This window comes from Canis lupus, chromosome 7 (genome assembly GCF_003254725.2).
Source record: "Canis lupus dingo isolate Sandy chromosome 7, ASM325472v2, whole genome shotgun sequence".
NCBI classification, from domain to species: Eukaryota; Metazoa; Chordata; class Mammalia; order Carnivora; family Canidae; genus Canis; species Canis lupus.
Genome location: NC_064249.1, coordinates 72552228 through 72575754, shown reverse-complemented (window position 1 = coordinate 72575754; position 23527 = coordinate 72552228). Strand labels below are relative to the sequence as shown.

The following is a 23527-nucleotide window of genomic DNA, read 5'->3' as shown; positions in this document are numbered from 1 at the left end:
AGATTACTTAGATTAATAAATTTTAAATTACAGTAAAGCAAACAGTAAGAAGGACTGTTAAGTAATCTTTACTTTTTTCCTGTACTGATATTTAATTCACTCTTCAAAAATGCGTATAATTTGGGGATCCCTGGGTGGCGCAGTGGTTTTGCGCCTGCCTTTGGCCCGGGCGTGATCCTGGAGACCCGGGATCGAGTCCCGCGTCGGGCTCCCTGCATGGAGCCTGCTTCTCCCTCTGCCTGTGTCTCTTTCTCTTTCTCTCTCTCTCTCTCTCTCTCTCTCTCTGTGTCTCTCATGAATAAATAAATAAAATATGAAAACATAACAAAAAAACACTGAGTCAGGTGCCCTGCTCAGCGGGGTGTCTGCTTCTCCCTCTCCCTCTGCCTCTCCCCTCACTCATGCTCTTTCTCTTTCTCTCCCCCTCTTTCTATCTCTCTCTCAAAAAATAAATAAAATCTTTATAAAATGCATATAACTTATTAGTGTTTCTTTTAAAAATTTAGTTTTATTCATACTTAATCAACTTTAGAATTGAGTCTTTTGAAATTTTTTATTTATAATTTTTTAGTTTTATAGGATAAATTGAGGGCCAGAGAATTCATATGATTTGCCCAAGGTCACTCAGAAATCAAGATCTTCTGCCTCCCCAGGCTAAGCCTCTTTTTACTATCCTATGTACTTCTTACACCAGATTTAGAATGTTATTTATGAGGAAATGGTATTTAAGGTATGCCTGAATAATCCTGCAAAAATAGTAATGTAGTGGGGGGCTTAAAATAGGGACAGAGAATCCAATTTATTAATATGCTTTGCCAGCCACATATTGTTCCACTAACATAAAATTCCTCGGAAATGTAGCTCATAGCCATTCTGAAACATATTCCAGGTCTCTATAAGTTATAAAAGATATGATCAGCATTTAATGGTATTTTTTAAAACACAGAATATAGTAAAACAAAATTGAGTCATTTTTCCCATACATAAAAGTAAACTAGATTGAGCTATTTGATGTTTTCATCCACTTCCAAAAATAATCTGCGATGCAGCTCTGGAGAAAGAGGAGTGGACCATGTATTACAGTATCATTATTTCTGGAAGACTTGTTAGCACATCAGATAATGTGATCCAGGGAACATAAATCGACTTGCAGAAAGAGGGGGGTGGGAACTCTACTTAAATGTATGAAAAGTGGGGATGTTGTAAGAACCAGGGATGAGGATGGACAGTGTCCAAAAGGTTGTTAGTTTTGAGTAACAGTAACATATGTGATAGGAGAGAAAGGATTTCAAATGCTGTTAAGGATGTGTCCTGCCAGGGAAACAAGTTTGAATGCAAGATGCATCTTTTCTAAGCTGGCAAAACACTTTTCCCTCTGCCCAGCAGGTGAAGGAAAATCTTTGTGAAAGATTTTCACAAAGGGAAATTGTATAGGGAATTCTTAACATAGGAGTCTTTTCTGAATCATAAAGAGTTTACTGTATTATCTTAGCACAGTGTTTGTACACAGTTTCATAAATTGTAACCATCATTGTCATGATAGGAATATAGATTTATAAACTCCAAAAAATCAGTAAAAAAAAATCTTTAGAATAAACATGTTAAACAAGGTCACAGGGATATAAATACACAAAAAATCGATTGCATTTCTCTATACAAGTAGCACAAAGCTGAAAAATAAAAAAAGATTCCATTTATAGCAAAGGCAAAAAATTTGATTCTTGGAAATTTTTGCAACTTGAGAATAATACTTTATCAAAACATTTAAATCCTGTGAGGGAAGAAAAAAACATGAGAACAAAAGAGACAAATACAATACTCCTGACTAAAAAGACAACTGAGAGAACTAGTAGGGTTAATAAGCACATAGGGGATTTACAAGGTGTCTAGCACTGTTCTCACTACTTGATACAAGTAGCTCATTACATACATTAACTCAATAACACTGCAAAGTAGACTTTTTTTTGAGATAGAGAGAGAGAGAGAGAGAGAGAGAGAGAGAGCGCAATGCACATACAAGCAATGGGAAGGGCAGAGGAAGAGGGAGAAGCAGAAACCCCGATGAGCAGAGATCCCAACAAGGGTCTCAATCCCAGGTCCGGGATCATGATCTGAGCCGAAGGCAGATGCTGAACACACAGAGCCACCTACCCTGGTAGACATTTTTATAATACATATACCAAAAAGGAAACTGAAGTACAGAGAAGTTACTTGAAGTACAGAGAACTGAAGTTCTCTGAAGTACAGAGAACTTACCCAAGGTCACACCCAAACAAGAACATTCTCCTTATTAAAATGGATGCTGAATATTTGGGGAATATAAATAATAGTGAAAGGGAATATAAGGGAAGGGAGAAGAAATGTGTGGGAAATATCAGAAAGGGAGACAGAACGTAAAGACTGCTAACTCTGGGAAACGAACTAGGGGTGGTGGAAGGGGAGGAGGGCGGGGGGTGGGAGTGAATGGGTGACGGGCACTGGGGGTTATTCTGTATGTTGGTAAATTGAACACCAATAAAAAATAAATTAAAAAAGAAAGAAAGAAAAGCCACAGATTGTGGGAAAAAAAAATCTTCACAAAAAATAAATAAATAAATAAATAAATAAATAAATAAATAAATAAATAAAATGGATGCTCACATACATACTCAAAAATACAAAGATATCTCCAGTGAAACAGACAAATATTCAGTTATTTGTTCGTTCTGGTTCTGAGATTGATTATTAGAAAATAGAACTCAACATCAGAGATGAATAGACTTGTTCCAGAAGTTCAATTATAAAGTAAAATGTAACAAAATAAGTACATTGATGCCTTTACATCACAATTAAAACAAGAATTTTATCCTTAACCATCATGGTACATTAACTTCACTCTTTGAAATACTCCCTTAGCTTCAAATGCTTAGCAACAAAATGAATAAAAAAGAAAAATATAAAACTGAAAGAAAATTCAGGTTCTTAAACAAGTAAAACAAAATTTTAGGAGCAACTCAGAGCAGTGAATAAGGATGGAGATAACCACTATATTTGTTCCAGATCTGGAATGAGGTGGTTGCCAAGGAGTCCAGTTTCTCAGAGGGGGAGAGGGACCAAGAGCTTTCATAGACGAGATGCCTATGGGGCTAACAGACTTGAGAGGGGCTCCCATACTCTGAAAGGAGCTAAAGAAAAGGGTTGGAGCCCACCACCTTAATCTGTGAATTTAGACGAGCTGTAGTTCTAAGCAGGTTCAAGGACGGACACAGCCTGGCAGCCAGGAACCGAACCATACCAATCACCGGCTTCAGGAATGGATATGAGCTATCCCCAATATTCCTAAGTTGTGTAACAACTCCGTTTTGGAGGTGGCCATTTTTCTCAAACTGATGCATAAAAAAATACTATTTTTTCCTGGAAATTATAGACTAATTCAAAGACTATCTTTTATATATGGAATAAATAAACATATATTTGCAAGAGCAAAGGGCTGAGAATTGACATTAAATTTTGAAGAACAAAGAAGTGGGGGATATTTCTATCAAACATCAGACTTTAATAAAACTAAAGTTTGGAGAGAGAGTACTACACCAATGAATGAGAAGAAAGAGTCTCAAAGCAATTATATATATGGAAGTCAGATAAATGACAGAAAGAACAAATTAGTGAGGAAAGGAAGTATTCAATGAGTAATTCAAGGACAACTGATTAGGTGTTATATACACCATGAACAAAAATCAATCCTCAAGTGGATTCAAAGTCTAAGTCTGAAAACTAAAAAATGGGACAGTATTTTTATGACTTCAAGGTTTTTAGGGAATACCAAAACCACAAAACATATTTAAGAAAAGATGAAAAAAAGTATTCTAAAATTAAAAACTTTCAAGCATCAAAACACACTATACACTGAAAGTGTAAGCCATAGATTAGTGTAGAATATGTGAAATGCACATAAAGCACAAAGATTCGTACTCAAAACATAAAGATCTTCAAGATAAGAAAAATGACAAAACAATTCAACAGAAAAATAATCAAAGTATGTGAACAGGCAAATGACAGAGGAAGGAAACAGAAAGATGTTCAACTTCACCTGTAATCAGGGAAATGTAAAATTTATAGATAGGTGAAAAAATGTAACTATTTTGCAGAGCAACTGGGTAGTAAGAATCCAACCACGTCACTTCTGAGTGTGTGTGTGAGTGTATGTGTATACTTCACCTCTGCGTATATACATAGAATGTATTTGTGTATAAATGTACATATATATTTAGTGAGCAGAAAAAGAGATACAAAAGAATCTTCATTGAGTTATAGATCAGCTTGTAATCTCAAAAAGTTAGAAACTGATATTATCTTCAATCAGAAAAAGATAATTTGGAATAATACATAACCACTAAAATAAATACACTAGGTATATATGTTTCAAAGTGAATGAAGTTTAAACAACATTTTTAACATTAAAAAAGGCAAAATTAAAGTATGACATACACAGAAAATACCACTTAAATAAAATTGTAAAACATGCAAAACATATATATGTTTTATGTCTAGAAATATATGTAGGAACATTATAAAAAGGTACACGATTTTAATAAATACTACCTTTGCAGTGATGGTTAGTTCTAGCGAAGGTAGGAAGGGTTCCGAGTTGAGGAGGGTTACACAGGGCCTTTAGCTGCATCAATTGTATTTCATTTCTCTGCCTTGTGGTGTTTTCAGGGAATATTTTATCTATTTCTTCTATGTGTTTCTGTGTGCTTGATATATGTGAAGCTTTTTTTTCGGAAAAAGCTTGCTTTCTAAGAGATGGAAATAACTGAGACAAATTTATAATGACTAATGCTGAAATCTCATTTAATATTTGGTTAAAGGAAATGAGCATTCAGTAATAGACAACTACAAATGAATCATCACACTGATTAATCCATATCCCTATCATTTGTTAGTAAATATAAGTTTTGGCAACATTAAGAAAACTTTGTATACATATTATCAAATAAATAAAAACTGTGAAATGCCAATTTTTGGATCTGTTGAATCTGAGAATGACATAGATTTTAAACATTACTGGTCACATTTTCAATGGCTTTAGATTTTTCTGGAAAAAAAAAACTATGAAGCTATTGGATGTGATTTGACATAATAATCTTACTCTTTGGAACATTCTCTAGGAAAATAAACAGATTAAAATCTATTTCATTAGGAATATTTCTAGTAATGCTATTTATGATTGCAAAAACAAAAATATAACAGGAAAAACCCAAATGTCTAAGAATAGGAGATGGCTAAGCAAAATAGGTCATATTATAACAGAAGATCACTACAGAGCTATAAAAATGTCAACTGTATGGCTCATGCTGATGCATGAAAACATGAAATAAAATTAATTTTATAAAGCAGAGCTATAAACATGTCAACTGTGAAAACCATGCTGACACATGGAAATATGAATTAAAGTTAATTTGAAAGAGCAGAATACACCATTTCCTGATTTCATGATTCCCACTATGAAGAAAAAGCAACAATAACTGGCAAAAATAAGAAGACAGTTTTAGGGCAGCCCTGGTGGCGCAGCGGTTTAGCACCGCCTGCAGCCCGGGGTGTGATCCTAGGGACCTGGGATCGAGTCCCACATTGGGTTCCCTGCATGGGGCCTGCTTCTCCCTCTGCCTGTGTCTCTGCCTCTCTCTCTCTCTGTCTCTATGAATAAATAAATAAAATCTTAAAAAAAAAAAGGAAGAGAGTTTTAAAGGGAATAAGTACATTAAGTTGTGTTTATTGGATTATTATTCTTTCCTTTAAAGTTGCCTAGGTGACTTGTATTCATTAATGAAACAAGACCTCAGGTAGTCTATCATAAGCATTAATGATTTTATATATAAACATATGATTTCACTCATACCTGTGATGCTGTGTTATAATTAGAAAGTACTCTTCCTTCTCTCTTTTGATAGTGTTCATCCTCTAGGCAGGGAACCACATGATATACTAGGGAAGAACATTCTTCTCAATAGATATGCTTCAGTTTGAATCATGCTAAATTTTTACCTTGGTAATGGTTGTTGATTAGTTTCTTATTTTGTAAAGGACATAGCTGTTGCACAAGATGTTAAATCTATTCATGTAATATTGACTAGTTTATAAAAATCATGTCACCATGAGCTACAACCCTTTATTTCATGCACAATTCTATACTTCATTCTGTGCCATACCTAAGGTTAATCTTCTACCTGGATCTGTATGGGTCAAAGGAACAAATAACCTCCAAACACTGTAGCTTAGTCCCCCTGTCAAAAATCTTTTTATTACGAATGAATGCATGAATGACCTTATGGAGGAGGGAAAATTCTAACAGAAAGATAAATTCGAAAAATAAAATTGGCTCTCTGGGTTAGAGAAGATATGAATTTTTTTCTAGAAGAATAAAACTATTTTTTAAGTCTTTTATCTTAAAAATCCAGGCACTTTAACCTCTACTCCATCATATATTCATGTTATTTTAATGTTTTAATTCATCAGCTAAATAATAGGATTCTACCTCTTGCCAAACTTAGAGAAAGATCGATGTTCCAGGAAGATGCCCATGGGTTTGTGTATCTTCAGCACATCGTTGCCCACTCTTGGGGAGGAAGCAAAGCCCCATTGGTGAAGTGGGACTCAAGAGTACACCCTGAGCAGGAGAATTTGAGTAATAGCATTAAAGTTATCAAAGGTGGGAAAAGAGCTCATATTTGCTTTGCTTATAGATTGTTTTTGCATTTAAACTTTATTTATGTATTTATGTATGTATTTATTTTTAAACTTTTTGTTAATTGAAATGTAGTTGACACACACATTTAAACATTTTTTATTTCAAAAAGAAAATGAGATCAGTAAATCTTTTCCAAGGTAAATGATGTCCATACCTATTATTAGAAAAGGGTTTGTATACAGTTTAATAAATCATTTTCTAAGCATTAGACTTATAGTTGGAGAAAAATAATAGATGGTATTAACTTTTGCTTCATCAAATCTTTCTTTGTTGATCTACAAATAAACGCAACTGAATATTTTGCTATCAGGTATCTGGTTATTTAAGACAGGATGTTCTCAAGGTCGAGTTGATTAGTGAGGGTAGGCAGAAAAAGATAAATCTGAAGATAATATTGAAAACACATACGAAATATTGCATAGGTCTCTTGGGATGAAATTGTAGATGCAGCACCTCTCATATCATCCTTGTCATCCTCAGGTATGTAATGAGCAGTTGGTAATCATCTCTTCTGGCAATTGCTTGAATGTGCCCACCTTGAAAGCCACTCTATTCATGTAAAACAGGCATGAAATCCTGGAATCTCCAACACAGATAGGCTTAATAAAGTTCATCCAGGTCAAGCCCGTATTGATGAATGAATTTCCTCCACAGTACATTCCTGATGAGCATTCACTAGGCTTGCCCTGGAATGGGATACAGTGGCTTCAGTTCCAGAAACTACTTTTTGAGCGTATAACATGTGCAAAGAACTGTGCAAAGTCCTGAAAGGGTTATGAAGTCAAATTAGAAATGGAGACTTGAAAAAAAAAAAAAAGGAAACTAGAAGAAGTTACTGGGTTCCTCTTTGAGATACTTTCTCATCCTGACCCAAACAAGGCCACTAAAACAAATTAAAATGACAAGGCATTGGGTGCCTGGGTGGCTCAGTGGTTGCGTGTCTGCTTTTGGCTCAGGTCATGTTCCCGGGGTCAGGGATCAAGTCCCACATTGGGCTCCCTGCAGTCCCTCCCTCTGCCAATGTCTCTGCCTCTCTCTCTGTCTCTCATGAATAAATAAATAAAATCTTAAAAAAAAAAAGACAAGGCAGTAATTGCCATCGTCTAGAAATATACAAACACAGAAACACAGTGGACTGCAGAGGCTAGCCCATCAGAGATGAATGCAGGTCCATTCCTGCCACAAAAGCATTTCATGCATGATGGAGGACTGGAGCCAGACTCAGTAGCTAAAATTTGGGGTGGCATGCTCTCGCTTGGCCCCAAAGGAGCCAGAAAGTAGATACTTCTGCAGCCTTCTTGCAGTGCAGCCAGAAAGGGGAAGGTTTAGGACCTAGGCCAAGTTTCTTACTGTCTAGACCTTTGATATCACTGTAGAATGGAAGTCCAGCACTGCCGGACAAGACCCGAATTTGGACAAGAAGGTGAGGACCAGGTGGAGGCAAAAAACAGAGGGCAGTGGAGAGAGGAAGAGGAGAGAACAGATCAGAAGACATTTCAAAGACTCCGAGGATAATTGACACTGAGGAAAACAGTCAACAAACTAACATTGGAAGATGAATTTACCAGCAATAAAGTACAGATGGGAAAACAACATCAAAATAATTTTTAAAAATGATTTATTTATTTAGTCATGATAGACATAGAGAGAGAGAGAGAGAGAGAGAAAGAGAGAGGAAGAAGCAGGCTCCATGCCGGGAACCTGACTCGGGACTTGATCCTGGGTCTCCAGGATCGCGCCCTGGGCCAAAGGCAGGCGCTAAACCGCTGAGCCACCCAGGGATCCCCACATCAAAATAATTTTAAAGTAAGTATGGCTAAGATCCCCTCCAGAAATAAAGGAATAAAATATATGAAAGAAGTCATTATGAAAAGGAAAAACAGTGACCATCCATGATGTTCTTTGGCAGATGAATGGGTAAAGAAGATGTAATATATATATATATATATATATATATATATATATACACACAATGGAATACTACTCAGCCATCAGAAGAGCTGAATACCCATAATTTGCTTCGATGTTGATGGAACTGGAGGGTATTATGCTGAGTAAAATTAGTAAATTGGAGAAGGACAATCATCATATGATTTCACTCATACGTGGAATATAAGAAATAGTGAAAGGGATTATAAGGGAAAGGAGGGGAACTAAGTGGGAAAAATTAGAGAGGGAGACAAACCATGAGAGACTCCTAACTTTGGGAAACAAACAAAGGGTTGCGGAAGGGGAGGTGGGTGGGTGGATGGGATAACTGGGTGACAGGCACTAAGGAAGGCACTTGATGGGATGAGCACTGGGTGTTATACTATATGTTGGCAAATTGAATTTAAATTAAAAAATGTAAAAAAAAAAGGAAAAAAGAAATTGAATGGACATCTGATAATATCCAAACTTGTTCATGTAAACAAACACAAACAAACAAACAAAAAACACTTAGTAACAAGAGATAGTGGAACTTCTTTAAACTGAAAAAGGATCTCTACAAGAGCCTCCAGTAAGCACAGTAACTTTAGAAGCATCCCCATTAGAGTCAGGAGCAAAATAAGGCTGCCCTGTCCCCTACAGGTTCAATAAGTACTTGAGGCCCTAACTAATACAGTATGATTTAAAAATATTTAAGAAAAAAATCATCTTTTATAACTCAGAGTAAGGAAGGATTTCTTTAAAAGACACAAAACTCAAAAATCATAAGGATAATAGCTTATCGTAAAGGGATATGCACCAAATTCATCATAATAGTTGTTGCTTCTGCAAAAGCCGGCAGCAAGAGGTGAAGGAAGGGATGATAGAGGAATTCAACTTTATATACTATATCTCACTTCTTTAAACACATCAGGTATAAAGTGTGAACTGATATTCCTTCTGACTGGTGGATGCCTGGGTGTTAATTGCATTACCTCCTGCAATTTCTGAAAAAAACATTTATCAAAAAGAAAATTAAAAGTAAAATCCCACAGATAATTAAATGTAAACACTAATTTAAAAGAGATGGCTCCTCTTCTTCAGGAAACCATAGTTATTAGGGTTATGTATAAACTAATAAGTAATTATGATTAAAACTAAAGTGATATAAATGCAATAAGATGTGTAAACAAAATGCTATGGGTATGTAGGAGTAAGAAAAAAGTGAAGCAATACAATTGATAAATGCTTCATGGGCGAGATTTCATGAAGTGTTGAATCCTCAAAGGTACATTGTATTTTAATATTCAGAAAAGCCTTGATAGAAGAGTACTCCCGCATAAGGCTTTGTGGGCAAATTGACAAAACTTGCAGCCATTCTGAGAACAGAGGGTATCTTGTTGTCAGCAATGGAGTGGGAGATGGAGATGGGCGTGCTGTGTGGATTAAACATGGTGGACTTGAAGCAGTTAGGGTAACGTCTGGACTTGGAACTGTAGGCCAAGGATAGCCATGAAGGCTTTTTGAAGTTTCTGAGAGGGACAGCATTTGGGGCATCTGCCCAACCTGTACAACGCTTATGTCAGGTATGTGCATCTATAACATTTTGAATATGTAATCTGCCCACTTAGAGGTAAAAAGTAGACATATGAGTCAAGCTGGGGCAATTTGTCTTTCTCTCTCAGGAATGAGGAACTAGAATCCAGCAACATGGATCAGTCTGTGAGGTGCTGAACTGGAAGTGATGTGAAGTTGGACTTGGGGTGGCTGGGTTTGGCCATGGGTACCTGCTGAGACAGAGAAAAGGCACTTCACACTCAAAGAGCAGAAAAGACTTGAGAGACGAGAAGACCTAGAGTGGTAAGTCCCAGTGCCTGGAGAGATCAGGCTGTGCTTCCAAACTTTGATTCTGGAAATACCTCTGATTCTACCTGGTAAAGTTGCCTTTTTCCTTTTCCTTTTCCTTTCCTTTCCTTTCCTTTCCTTTCCTTTCCTTTCCTTTCCTTTCCTTTCCTTTCCTTTCCTTTCCTTTCTTTTCTTTTCTTTTTTTTCTAGATTTTATGTATTCATGAGAGACACATGCACACACAGAGAGAGAGAGAGAGAGAGAAAGAGAGAGAGAGAGAGGCAGAGACACAGGCAGAGGGAGAAGCAGGCTCCATGCAGGGTGCCTGACGCGGGACTCGATCCCCGGTCTCCAGGATCACGCCCTGGGCTGAAGGCGGCGCCAAACCGCTGATCCACCCGGGCTGCCCTAGTTGCCTTTTTTCTAAGTGACTTCCAAGAGGTTTTGTCCCTGACCAAGGCCAAAGGAGGTGAGTAGACTCAGTGTCCTCAGAAGTACAGAGGAGTCCAGCAGGTAAATAACCAGATGATGAAATGAATTGGAACAATTATAGGGCCATTTATGACCTATAAGAGAACTGTTTCACTAGATTTCTGGAGCAGACATCAGGCTTTAAGGAGTAAAGTATAAGCTATACATAGATTTTTATAGGACTTTGGTAACTAAGGGGAGAGGGAGATAGCACTGCCTATGAGGGAAACAAAGTCAAAGGAAGGCTTCTTTTGCTATCCCTCAAGAGGAAACACTTGAGCCTCTGTGTAAACTGAGGGGGGAGAATTAATAAGGAGGGCAGAATGGCTGAATAAGGAAGAACTTTGTTGGAGAGTGATGATTCTATACACTGACCCACATTTGTGCAAAACATAAATAGCTGCATTTGTGACTATGACTTTGTCCCTGAAATCAGCAATGTTGAACTTAACACAACACTCAAGCTTTTAGGGGAGCAGAACACTTAGGTAGTTGCTGAATTTGCCCCACAAGAAAAAAATTACATTAGTACTATAGTAAATAAATCCTTTGTATCACATAGCTATTGTTGCATAAAGAAGCAGCCCAACATTTGGAGATTTATTTATCATTTCTCATGAATGTGTAGGTTGGCTGGATGGTTCTGCTGATCTTGGTTCAGCTGGTCTTGTTGGGATCACTCATTTATGCTGTTGTGGTCAGCTGGTGGGTTGGCTGAGCTTTATGTGCCCTTTCACACATCTATGGCCTCAAATGGAACAATGGGGCTCTGTGTCATTCCCCAGCAGAAGCACTTAATTCTCAGGGTGATCACAGACACAGCAAGACAGAAATAAGAGCACCCAGAGCTCTTGAGGTCTGAGCTTGGAACTGGGACACTGTCACTTCATCATCTCCTATTGGCCAAAGTAAGTCACAAGGCTTTCCTGATTGAAGCAATGGGAAATTGCTTCCACCTCACAATGGAAACAAATACAAAGTTACTTTGTAAGGGGTATGGATAAAGGCAGGCCACTACAGATCTTCCTGGACTTGTGATGGAGTTACATTCTGATAAACCCATTGTAAGTTGAAAATATTATAAGTAGAAAGTGCACTGAATATACCTAACCTACCAAACATCATAGCTCAGCCTAGACTACCTTACTCGTGTTTAGAACATTTACATGAGTCTACAGTTGAGTAGAATCATCAAACACAATGCCTACTTTATAATCAAATATCGACTATCTCATATTTATTGAATACTGTACTAAAAATGAAAAACAATGGTTGTATGGATACAGAGTGGTTGTCAGCATATTGGTTGTTTACCATTATGATGGCATGGCCACCTGGGGGCTGCAGCTGCTGCCCAGAATCACAAGAGAGGATCTTTCAGTAAATCACCAGCCTGGGGAAAGATCAAAATTCCAAATTTTAAGTATGGTTTCTACCAGATGAGTATCGCATTTGCACCATTGTAAAGTTGAAAAATCCTGCGTCAAACCAAAGTCATGGGCTATCTGTGATTGAAGGCATTAATTTAATTAATCCACCACACTCACAAAAAGATGTTTTTTTCTTGTTTAGATGGAGTAGGGAAGTATCTGAAGGTCAATGAGGGTTTTTTTTCAAGGCTGTCATAAATAGCTGAGAGGTTTAGCATTAAAATAAAACACTTAAAATTACTTAGGAACAACTTTCTTATTCTTTTTTTTTAATTTTTTTTTAATTTTTATTTATTTATGATAGTCACAGAGAGAGAGAGAGAGAGGCAGAGACACAGGCAGAGGGAGAAGCAGGCTCCATGCACCGGGAGCCTGATGTGGGATTCGATCCCGGGTCTCCAGGATCGCGCCCTGGGCCAAAGGCAGGCGCCAAACCGCTGCGCCACCCAGGGATCCCCAACTTTCTTATTCTTATATTTTATGTTGTTGTCTCAACTAGATGAAGTTGGTGAACTTTGTTCCATTCAGGGATATAGATAGATAATCCTATTTTCTGGGTAATATTAATAGCTCAGTAATATACAGTAATCAACTGTCTTCAATCCAGAAACAAATAAATGATATTTAGGTTCAAGGTATTTACTTGGTAACTAAAAGCCTAAAGAAACATGCAACTTCTTTTCCTTTGAGGATGAATAAAGCCTTTTTACTTTTTCAAGCAAATGTCACTTTAGTAGTTTTAGGTTGATTCATGTTTGCAGGATTGGAAATGAATTTTGTAAGAATTTGTATTGGAGATATTATAATGAAAAAGAACACATGCATAATCAGTCCAGAAAAAGTAGGCTGTATATTTTTAATGGAATATTAGATATTAAGATAATGTATTAAACAAAAAGCCTGACTTTTAAATTTTGGTTAAATGTTTCATAAAATAGGGAAATTAAATCTAAAATGGAAATAATTCAAAAACATTTTTATTTAGACTGTTAGTATGGAAGGGATCATATAGGTACTTTTGAGATTGGGTCAAGAGAAAGTTAAGAAAAAGTCATCCTTTGAGAAGGCTGAAAAGAAAAGAATAAATGAACATATTATTCTGTAGCAGCAGCCCTCACAGAAGATGGTTTGTAAATATATTGCTGATGGGGTTTTTTAAAGCATCCAAATCCAGTCAAAGTGACCAGGGAATGTCCCAAGGATATCCCAAGAAATGCAAAAGGAAACTAGACCTCAGTGAGTAGCACTGTATCCAGGACATAGCCTTTGGGCATCTTGGCCGAAGACCTCCTTTTATGAGAATGGTTTTATCAGACAGTTGTCATGTGTTGACACTACGCACCAAGAGGAGATAGCTATACTTGTTCTGATTTCATGGCCACTAGGAAATATTTTAAAATAATTTGCCTACTTTTGTAGACTATAGTGATAGGAATGTGCTAACCCCAAAACATAAATCTCTTTGGCGTTTATACCTCACTTTAGTTGGTATTCTTGCTTTTAGCTGGTTGCCTTAGCCTGACTACTTCTGAGAGCATTAACGGACTCAGGTTTCCAGACCTACAAAACTAAGAACTAGACCTAGACCCTAAACTTGGTGATTTTGAAAGTAAGCGCTACATGCCATGAGACATAGCCTCTGTAGCTAGCTGGTTTCTTCCGTGATGGATCAATGTCAGAGGTAGGAATAACAACCGTCTTTCCTGACACCTGGCATACGTTCTATATATTATACCACCGGTTATTTCTTAGAGAATGCATGTCTAGCTACAGTTATTTGGGGCATATATCTTTTCAAGAAAGTACGAATTGCCTACTCTGAATTTTCCATTTTTCTTTTTCTAGAGCTCTCACCTTGGAGATGGTATGGTTGTGTCATCAATATCTTTGAAAATGAGATTAAAGGGATTGCTTGCTTACCTTCTGCAGTTTTCATGCCTTTCTCTGAATCCCATTAGTCCATTCAGTTTGGTTGTAGTGGAAATTGAAGTTTGCCTATTGATGTAAGGGTCCTTATCTCGTTCAGTTTCTACAGACTTTAAATACCAGAAATATTGTGTATAAGTTGGATTTTTAAAAGTTCAAGGGAGTATATCCAGAAATGGTGTTTTTATGCTATTTTATGATAGCTTGGTTCTCCTCCCCAAAAATACAAGTGTGAAAATAGATTTCTATATAAATTTTAAGTCATTAATTCAAAATTGTATAATGTGCGTATTATCTTATTTATGAAGCTTTTTGGTAGCATTTAAAGTTAGCTTTAATTTTTCAATATTATTTACACTTTTGTCTGAACTAGTATTTATACTCAAACAGAACTCTATGCAATTATTTATGTCTCAACTCCTTAAGAAAGTTTAAAATTGGACAATCGATTTAGGATAATATCACTGTCACAGAGAAAATATAGTGTGGCATGAGTAAAATTATTAACAATAGCATTAATATGAAAATAAACTTGAGGATAATAATTATTGATGACAAATGGTGACCAACAAAATGATTTTAGCTGCAATAGACAATTTGTGGTGTAAGCATAGAATGCTGTTAAGATAACATCTCTTCAATTACACTGAAGTGTATAAAGGCATTTACTCTGTTTAACTCCCAAATGGTCCTAAGTATATGCTAGGAAACAATCATGAATTTTAAAAACACTTCTGTGTCAATGGGCAATCCTGCTATTGACCAAATAATACAGCAATGTAATTTAAGTCTACTTAAAAAGTAACCTATATACATATAAAAATAACATATATACAACATAGAAAAATAAAATAAATGCCCCCATTAGAAAAAAGTGGATAAATTTACCAAATTTTAAAATGGAGTGTTCCTTAAATAAAGTCAATCATTATCTCAGCAAATGAGGAGGTTTCATTTCCACCCATGAGTTAGACATTATAGAACTGCCATGACTCTGTTATGTTTTGATGACATGTTTAAAGAGGCTCTTTTCTGTGTTTAACAGGCCACTAGTGACTCCTTTCTTTCTTTCTTTTTTTATTTAGTTTTTTTAAATTTTATTTATGATAGTCACACAGAGAGAGAGAGGGGAGAGGGGCAGAGACACAGGCAGAGAGAGAAGCAGGCTCCATGCACCGGGAGCCCGATGTGGGATTCGATCCCAGGTCTCCATGATTGTACCCTGGGCCAAAGGCAGGCGCTAAACCGCTGCACCACCCAGGGATCCCTAGTGACTCCTTTCTAACAATAAGCCATCCTTACCTCTCTGGTCAACATTAACTTTGCCATTTAGTTTGCTAGATTCAACTGAATGATAAGTAAAAAGATGCCTAGTAATCATCAGTGTTCCAAAATCCATTGTTCACAATGGACCCTTGGTAACACTGCAATACTCAACAATGTGGCTATTTCATTTTAATCTGCAGCTGTTCAAATAAAAGAGATTTACTACAACAGCTTTTCAAAAATTCTGTAATAAGTGTACCAATGCTTACACTGCTTATATTTCCATATAATTTGAATAACAGTATCGTTTAAAACAGATGTCAGCTTCTTTGAATGTAATCATATGTTGTTGTCAGCAGTACGCACCCTTAGATTTACATTTAAGTAACCCAGGATGGGGTTTTCTGCCTGTGTCACCTGTTTCATTGGTGCATTTTTTTTTTACCTTATTTAAACCTTGCCCATGAAAACAGTGTTTCTCTTTTCATCCAAGCAAGCCAAATATATTCAATAAACACATTATAATAATGTTTCCCCAAAAACCTGAAGACAAGGTGATGTAAATTCACTCTATTTGGATTTCAATCCAGCTTTTTAAAATTTTGTATAATATTAACATTGATTTTTCTAAGGGGTGGGTAGAACCAGAAGTGCTTTTAACTCTTCCTGTTCTGGGAACATTTTGATGTTTATATCACTAATACTTAGCATTTTTAATGATAAACACTACCAGGCAGGCAAGACTAGGGTTATACTGCAGTAATCCAAGCACTGTCCTTTCCCCAAAATGTTATCTGTGCTCGCATAAGTAGCAGGGAGGGGGAATTCTCATCCAACCACTGGGTTCCACTCTAATTTCACGCAGTCAGGTGAGCAAGTATGTCAAGATAGTAGTATCCTGATGTGTGCCTGTTGTCACAAAAATATATCACAACTCCAGGAAGTCTTCAGCATAAACCTGTTAAATGGGATGAAAAAAGCACACCACTTCAATAGATCTGTTTTAAATGTTCTCTTTGCTGATGCCTTCTGCCTCCTTTTGTCTCTTTGCCCCAAATCTTTTTTTTAAAAAGATTTTACTTATTTATTCATGAGAGATACAGAGACAGAGGCAGAGATAGAAGCAGGCTCCCTGCAGAGAGCCCCATGCAGGACTCAATCCTAGGACCCAGGAATCAGGACCTGAGCCAAAGGCAGATGCTCAACTGCCAAGCCACCCAGGCAACCGGCCCCAAATCTTTTTCTTAATTGATTAGAGCATAGAACCCAGTTTGTGTGTGTGTGTGTGTGTGTGTGTGTGTGTATTTATACATTTCTAGGATCATGGTTCCTAATTCAAAAACTGCATTAGCAGAGGGTTTTACATTTCTTTCTTCAGTTAACATTAAATTATGTTTGTGACCAAAGGACCAGTCTTCACCTGAAAAACAAAAGTTTTAGCTGTGCCTTTATGATAGTCAACAACAAAAGATCATTCGGGAAATTATTGTGGTTAATCATGTTAAAGTACTGCATTTCTTGCTGTAATCAACACACTAATATTTATTTTGCACCTGACGGCTCTTATTTGCATACTAGGCACCTCCACGAAGGAAAGTTACATTAAAAGTCACAAAAAAAAAAAAAAATGGTCTTCGATTGCCAGCTTTTAAATATAAGCCAAAAATGGATGGATGGATGGATGGACGGACGGACGGATGGATGGATGCGTGCCTGCCAAAAGGAACCAATTCGTAAGTTTCTCTGCGCCCCGGCGGCGGCAAGGCTCCGGGAAAGCCTGGAGCCCCGCGGTGGGACTGTAAGTTCCGTGAGGGCAGGAACTCCTCGGCTCCGGCTTCCCACCCAATCCCCAGCAGCTAGAACACGGTCAGGGAACAGTTTGTTCTGGACACTCGCAAAGAATATTCTTTTATTTTGAAGTGGTGCCGGCGGCCGGGCGTGTAGCAAAGTGGAGAGCGGGCAAGGGGCCGCGGAGGGGAGGTCGCCAAACCGCAAGGAGCCGCGGGACGGCGAGGGCTCCGCGGGCGAGGGAGCCCCGGCAAGGTGAGCCGTCCGCGCGGGGAGCCCTCCCCAGGGAGCGAAGGAGAGCAAGCCGCAGCCACCTCCCTCCCACGTGGGAGCCCGGCGGCCGCCCCGCGCCCCCCGCCCCCCGCCCCCCCGGGGAGCCGAGCCCGGAGCCCGGAGCGAGGCAGGTGCGGCGGGAGCATGCGCGCGGGCCGGCAGGGGAGGCTCCCGCGCCCCCACCCCGCGCGCGCAGCCTCGCGCCCCTCCCGCCCCTCCCGCCGGGCTCCGGGGGCAGCGGCGCCGCAGCCTGGGCCGGCCGAGCTCGCCGCTCCGGTCGCGCCCCGCCGGCCTGTCGCCGAGTCGGCGTTGCGGGCGGCCCGGCTCCGCTCGGGGTAAGGAGGACGCCGCCGCCCGAGCCGTGTGGCCGGGGGCCGCGGGGGGCGCCCGCCGCCGCCGCCGCCGCCGCCGCCGCCGCCAGGGCCGGCCCGGGGCCCCGCGCCCCACCGAGGGGCGTGCGCGTCGCCCGCGGGGAGGCCGGGCCGGGCCGGGCCGGGCCGGCGGGGGGCGGCGGCGGTTGGGAGTCGCCCCCGCCCGGCGCCCGCTCTCGCTCTTTCTCTTTCTCTTTCGCCGCCGGGCGCGCGCTGGGCTCCCCGCGCGAGGCGCTGCCCCACTTGTCGCCCACTTCGGACGGGCGAGGCGGGCCCCGCGCGGTGCCGCTCCGGGCTCCGGGCTCCCGGCTCCGGGGCCGCTGGGCCGGGGCGGTCGGCGCGGTCGCCCGGGCGGGGAGGCGCCGCGGGCCGAGCGGCCGGGCCGGGACTCGGAGCTCCGAGGCGGCCTCCGGCCCCCGGGCGCCCGGCGGCGGGCGTTTGGCTTTTGTTTCCTCGCGGGGCGGGCGTCCCCGGCCTCCCCGCTCCCGCTCCCCGCTGACAAGTGTCGCGCGCGCTGGGACCCGACCCGGCCGACACCCCCGCGGGCGCCCCCTCCGCCCTCCCGCCGGGCGTCGCGGGTGCTGCCCTCCAAGTTCTGCGGGGCCCCGGCCCCCGCCCCGGCCCCCGCCCCGGCCCGGCCCGAGCGGAGGAAGTGCGCGCCGGGGACGCCTCGCGGGTCGCGGGTCGCGGGCGGCTTAACTAGCTCGGCCCCCGAGCCCGGAACTGCGCGGGGCCGCGGGGAGGCCGCCGCCCTGGGGGCACCTGCGGGCTGGGCGCAAGCCTGCGCTCCCAGGTGGGAGGATGGGGGGGGGGTGCCCCCTGCCTTTTATATCCCGCCGTCCTAGATTAAAGCCCACGGGATGTACTTTATTTTGTGTATGCCTTTACCCCCTTAGAGGGCTCTTCTGAAACTGTCCACGCCTGGAGGTGGAAACTACGTAAAAGGGACGTCTGGTCATTGGTACTGCTGAGGCCCCAGCGTGTGATAACCCCCGTGAAGTCCGTCAGTCTGGCCACTTTCCTCTGCCGGGGCGTTTGCACGCCCAGGACTCACACCTCGGGGCTCTTGGGTCTCCCGGAGCCCGCTGTTGGAGCTGCCCTGGAAGTTGCACGGGGCAGCCTCCAGTTTGAGTCCTTTGCCTAAATAAGTGTCTCCGGGTGCTCTCGTCCCCTTGAAACAGGTGGAGTCTGTTCTTGATAATAGACCACGCCAGCTTCAATTTCTGCCCATGGTACCCTAGAATCGAGAGAAAGTTTTTTTTTTTTTTTTAATTTTATTTATTTATTCATTCATGAGCAGAGAGAGAAAGAGGCAGAGGGAGAAGCAGGCTCCATGCAGGGACTCGATCCTGAGTCTCCGGGATCACGCCCTGGGCCAAAGGCAGGCGCTAAACCGCAGAGCCACCCAGGGATCCCATGGGAGAAAAAGGTTTTGAAGAAAGAGATTTCAGGAGCATCCAGGTGGATTGCATTCTGCTATACCCCACAGGGAGTGTAATTGTTAGGTAGGAAAGATGAGCTTAAAACTGCTATTGGTTTATGCAGTCAGGTTGGGAGGTGCATCGATGAGTTTGTATCTCAGGCCGCCCCTGACTTTGGAATTCTTCATTCAACACTTTGTGGGACAGTGTTGGTCTACCTCTATGATGACCTCTCCATCTGCTTTCTGAGAAAGGATATTGGTGGGAGGGTGATCTGGTGAAGATAGAATTAAGGAAAACTAAGGACTGTCTTAACTTTTACCTTAAGGAGAAGTGTGTTTTTAAGTTCATTATAAGAATTCTAGGTGAGCTCCACCATCTGCCTACGTGTTTCATCGCAATGCTAGGTGATTTGTATCTTTTTTAAAAATTTTATTTATTTATTTTTTAGGTGATTTGTATCTTAAATTACACGTAATTCATCTTTACTTTCCTTAAATTTCAATTGTCATTTGCACAATAAACCATTTACCATATATGTTCATGCATTTGTATGACACACCACTAAAAGGATCTTTTTTTTTTTTAGTGCATTGAGAGAGAAAACATGCAAACTCAATGTTTGCGAAGGAAATGATATGACAGAAACTAATAAATAGGATTCGAGACTAATAAAACAGTCTAAAATAAAATACCGTTAGTCTGAAACAGAGTGGTCAGAGGGGTTCTGGCAAGGAAATGCTCTTTGGGGTCTGGAGTAATCAGAAAAGAACACAAAGAGAGTTGAGTCTCGGACTGAGTCTTGAGGAGTGGATCTTCCACAGATTGACAGGGTGATGGCAGTAATTGGGGGCCTAAGAGGGAGAAGGGAGTTTCATGCCTCAAAAGAAATAATTTGTTTAGGACTAAGAAAAGTTATTGTAGTGTCCACACTGGGAAATGTTGTAAATGTTTTTCCCACCCGCGCTTACCTTCCCAAACTAGAAACCTTTTATTTTTCACCATCCGGTGTAATTCTTCCTCTACGAAGGCATCCCTGATTTTTGCGCCAGACTTGCTTTCTTGGACTTTTACTTTTCCTGGTTCACCTATAAGTGCATATGTAAAAACAGCTATTTTTTTTTTCTTTCTGATGGCCCAGGCTTTAGATTTTGCCACTTCCTATTTTATTATTTTTTTTTAAAATTGAGATATAGGAATGCCTGAGTGGCTCAGTTGGTTGAGCATCTGCCTTTGGCTCAGGTTGTGATCTTTGGATCCTGAGATCAAGCCCCACGTCAGGTTCCCTCCTTAGCGGGGAGTCTGCTTCTCCCTTTTTGCCTTTCCCCACCACTCACACTCTCTTAAATAGGTAAAATCTTTTTAAAAAAATTGAGATATAATTGACATATTAGTTTCAGGTGTACAGCATGATGATTTGATCTATGATTATTACAATAATTCTAGTTAACATCCATCACCACACAGTTATAACCTTTTTTTCTTGTCAAGAGAACTTTTACAATCTATTGTCTTAGCAACTTTCAAATATACAATATTGTTAACTAGTCCCTACTAATGATAAGTCATCAAAAAAGTTTTATATATTTTTCACAATTAGCTTCTGTTTTTAAGTAATATGTTGTGTAAGGATATGAACAAGTCCTTAGTTCTCTTTTTATTCGGAATATTTTTGCACTGTAGTTATAGCTTTTTAACTTAAATGATAATAACCTTTCAGGCCCGGTATGATACCTAACAAGTGGTTAAGTGCATAGTCAACAGATATTTGTAGGACTAAATCCCTGTGTGAGCGGACAGCTGCTGAGCAGAGGCATGGGGTGATAAAAGCAGCAGTCAGGAACATCATTCTGATTATGAAGGAAGATTTGCAAATGGAAAGCTCTGGAGTTCTTACTTGTGAAGAAGAGGGAGACCTGAAGCCCCTGAGGGAGAGGGCTGTATGGGAAGTACTAGGCCACCCAGTCTGACCAAGGAAGCAGAAGGAGCCCCAGCTTCTCTACTGCCACTCCATTCCTTTATCTGTGTCTTTAGTGCCCCTTCTATAGAGCTGAAGGAGAGTTTGAAAATCACAATTAGATAAGCATTCCTTGTTTCAATCAAGTATTTTAATTTGGAAAGAGTGCTGCTGTGGAAATGGAGAAATTAGCAGGAGAGCCAGGTAGGGGGTTTGAGAGTAGGGTGGGACGGATAAGTTCAGTTTTTAAAATACTGATGAAAGAGACACTAAAGTGGTGGGTCTGGAGACAGGAACTCTGATGTTAGGCCAAGAGAAAGCCAGCCGGGAAATATTCAGCTGGAATGGGGGTGGCAGTAAAAATCATGAGACAGTGGAGGGGAGAGCAGGTCCGTGACTAGGGGCTACATCTAGAGATGGTGTCATTGAGAGAAACCAAGAAATGGTCAGAAGGAGGAGGAAAACCAGGCATTGTAGTAATAGGGAAGCCAATGGAAAAGGTTCCACAGGAAACTCCGTGTTAAGTCTCGTCTATTGCTGATGAAAAACCAAACGGAAGGTGTGGTTGAAGTTGGCTGGCAAGAGGTGATCTCAGTGGTAAGGCTTAAGTATGAGCTGTCAGTAATGTTTGCTCTGGGTTTTAGGTATGTAGATGTCTCCTTAATTTGAACAGTGTTTTGTAGTTTCCAAAGCATTTCTGCCTTGTAGTATTGGTAAACATTTTGAGCATAGTTTATTAATTAAAGCGACATACCTCCAAGTGAAAAACCGTTTAGATTTATTAAAAAACCAAGGGGGGGGATCCCTGGGTGGCGCAGTGGTTTGGCGCCTGCCTTTGGCCCAGGGCGCGATCCTGGAGACCCGGGATCGAATCCCACGTCAGGCTCCCGGTGCATGGAGCCTGCTTCTCCCTCTGCCTATGTCTCTGCCTCTCTCTCTCTCTTTCTCTGTAACTATCATAAATAAATAAATTAATTAATTAATTAAATGATAAAAAAAAAACCAAGGGGGCTGTTCACATACTCTGACACAAGTAGTATAAATATAGATAAGATCTTGTATTTTAGCAAAATAAAGCAAAAACAATGAATTAGAACATACTCGGGCAAAATGAAACTCTTCGGTTCATTCACGCATGTGACATTATCTTTTGTTTAAACATTTGCACTACTTTTTTTTTTCTTTTATAAAGTAGTGCCTTAGAAGAATTTATCTCTGTTTTTATTTTGCAAATACGAAAAAAGTTCTCCACAGTAGCAATGGAAAAATGAGACGTTTACTCTGATCCTGTCAGCGGTCCAGGCTCTGCTCCCCTAGTCTGTGTGTGTCTTTTGGGGAAGATGTCACTGCATTAGGGCCCCAGCTCAGTGTCACCTGCTGAACCTTTCTTCATTTTGTATTGATTTCAGCTCACGTGTGAAGTGTTCTCTTAACGAAGCTAGACATTGTAGAGAATGCTTATGCATCTCTCATGAAGATGGCCTTAAATGATGAAAGTGTGGTCACTGCCACAATTAATAATTGATTAATAAATTGTTTGGAAAGTATCAGGTGTGGGATGTGGGCAGTGAAGCAGAAGTGCATGCATCTTTCTTTGTCATCGTGACTGGCTAGAGAGAACTTATTTAACTAGAAGGACGGATGGATAATACAGTACTTTCATACACTGTGTTTTGGTGTGTAAACTATTATGATAGCTTTTAGGATTATGATAGCTTTTTAGATTAAATCATTGTTGCCCTACTCCCTGTCCTTTTGAGGGAGGGATGAATTAAGGAACTCAGATGGGGGCAAGGCATTTTTGCTGGGTATCCACTTTGTGTCAGTTGCCTGCTATGTGTATGGGATGGCTGATTCAGACATAACTCCTGCTTTTTTGGAACGTATAGTCAAGTGGGGAGATAGATATTAAGCAACCTTTGGCAAACTTCCAAGAGTACTATGAGAAGGACCAACAGGAGTGCCTAATAGGGTTTGTGAGTCACAAAAGTCCTCTGTAAGGATAAGTAGCCACTACTGGGTAGGGAGTGGGGCAAAAAGAAGTTCAGGCAGAGGTAAGGACATGTGTGAAGCTCCCCACGGCGGGAAGAGCTCATGCACTGAAGGAAGAACAAGGGAGAGCTGCTGACTGGGTGGGAGA

The 23527-nt window shown here is 40.6% G+C and overlaps 1 protein-coding gene across 14 annotated transcripts in view; it reads left to right on the top strand.

Moving 5' to 3' along the window:
- L3MBTL4 (L3MBTL histone methyl-lysine binding protein 4) overlaps positions 1-23527 on the top strand; it is a 492784-nt gene that overhangs the window by 12676 nt on the left and 456581 nt on the right. For 9 of the 14 annotated variants that reach the window (XM_049112904.1, XM_049112903.1, XM_049112902.1 and 6 more), the window contains 2 exons: positions 6534-6691; positions 10324-10498. The gene's annotated coding sequence lies outside the window, so the exon portion shown is untranslated. Of the gene's footprint in view, positions 1-6533; positions 6692-10323; positions 10499-17498; positions 17621-17861; positions 17974-23527 lie in introns of those variants that run through there. The other 5 variants (XM_049112901.1, XM_025429468.3, XM_049112905.1 and 2 more) reach the window with 5 other exon arrangements.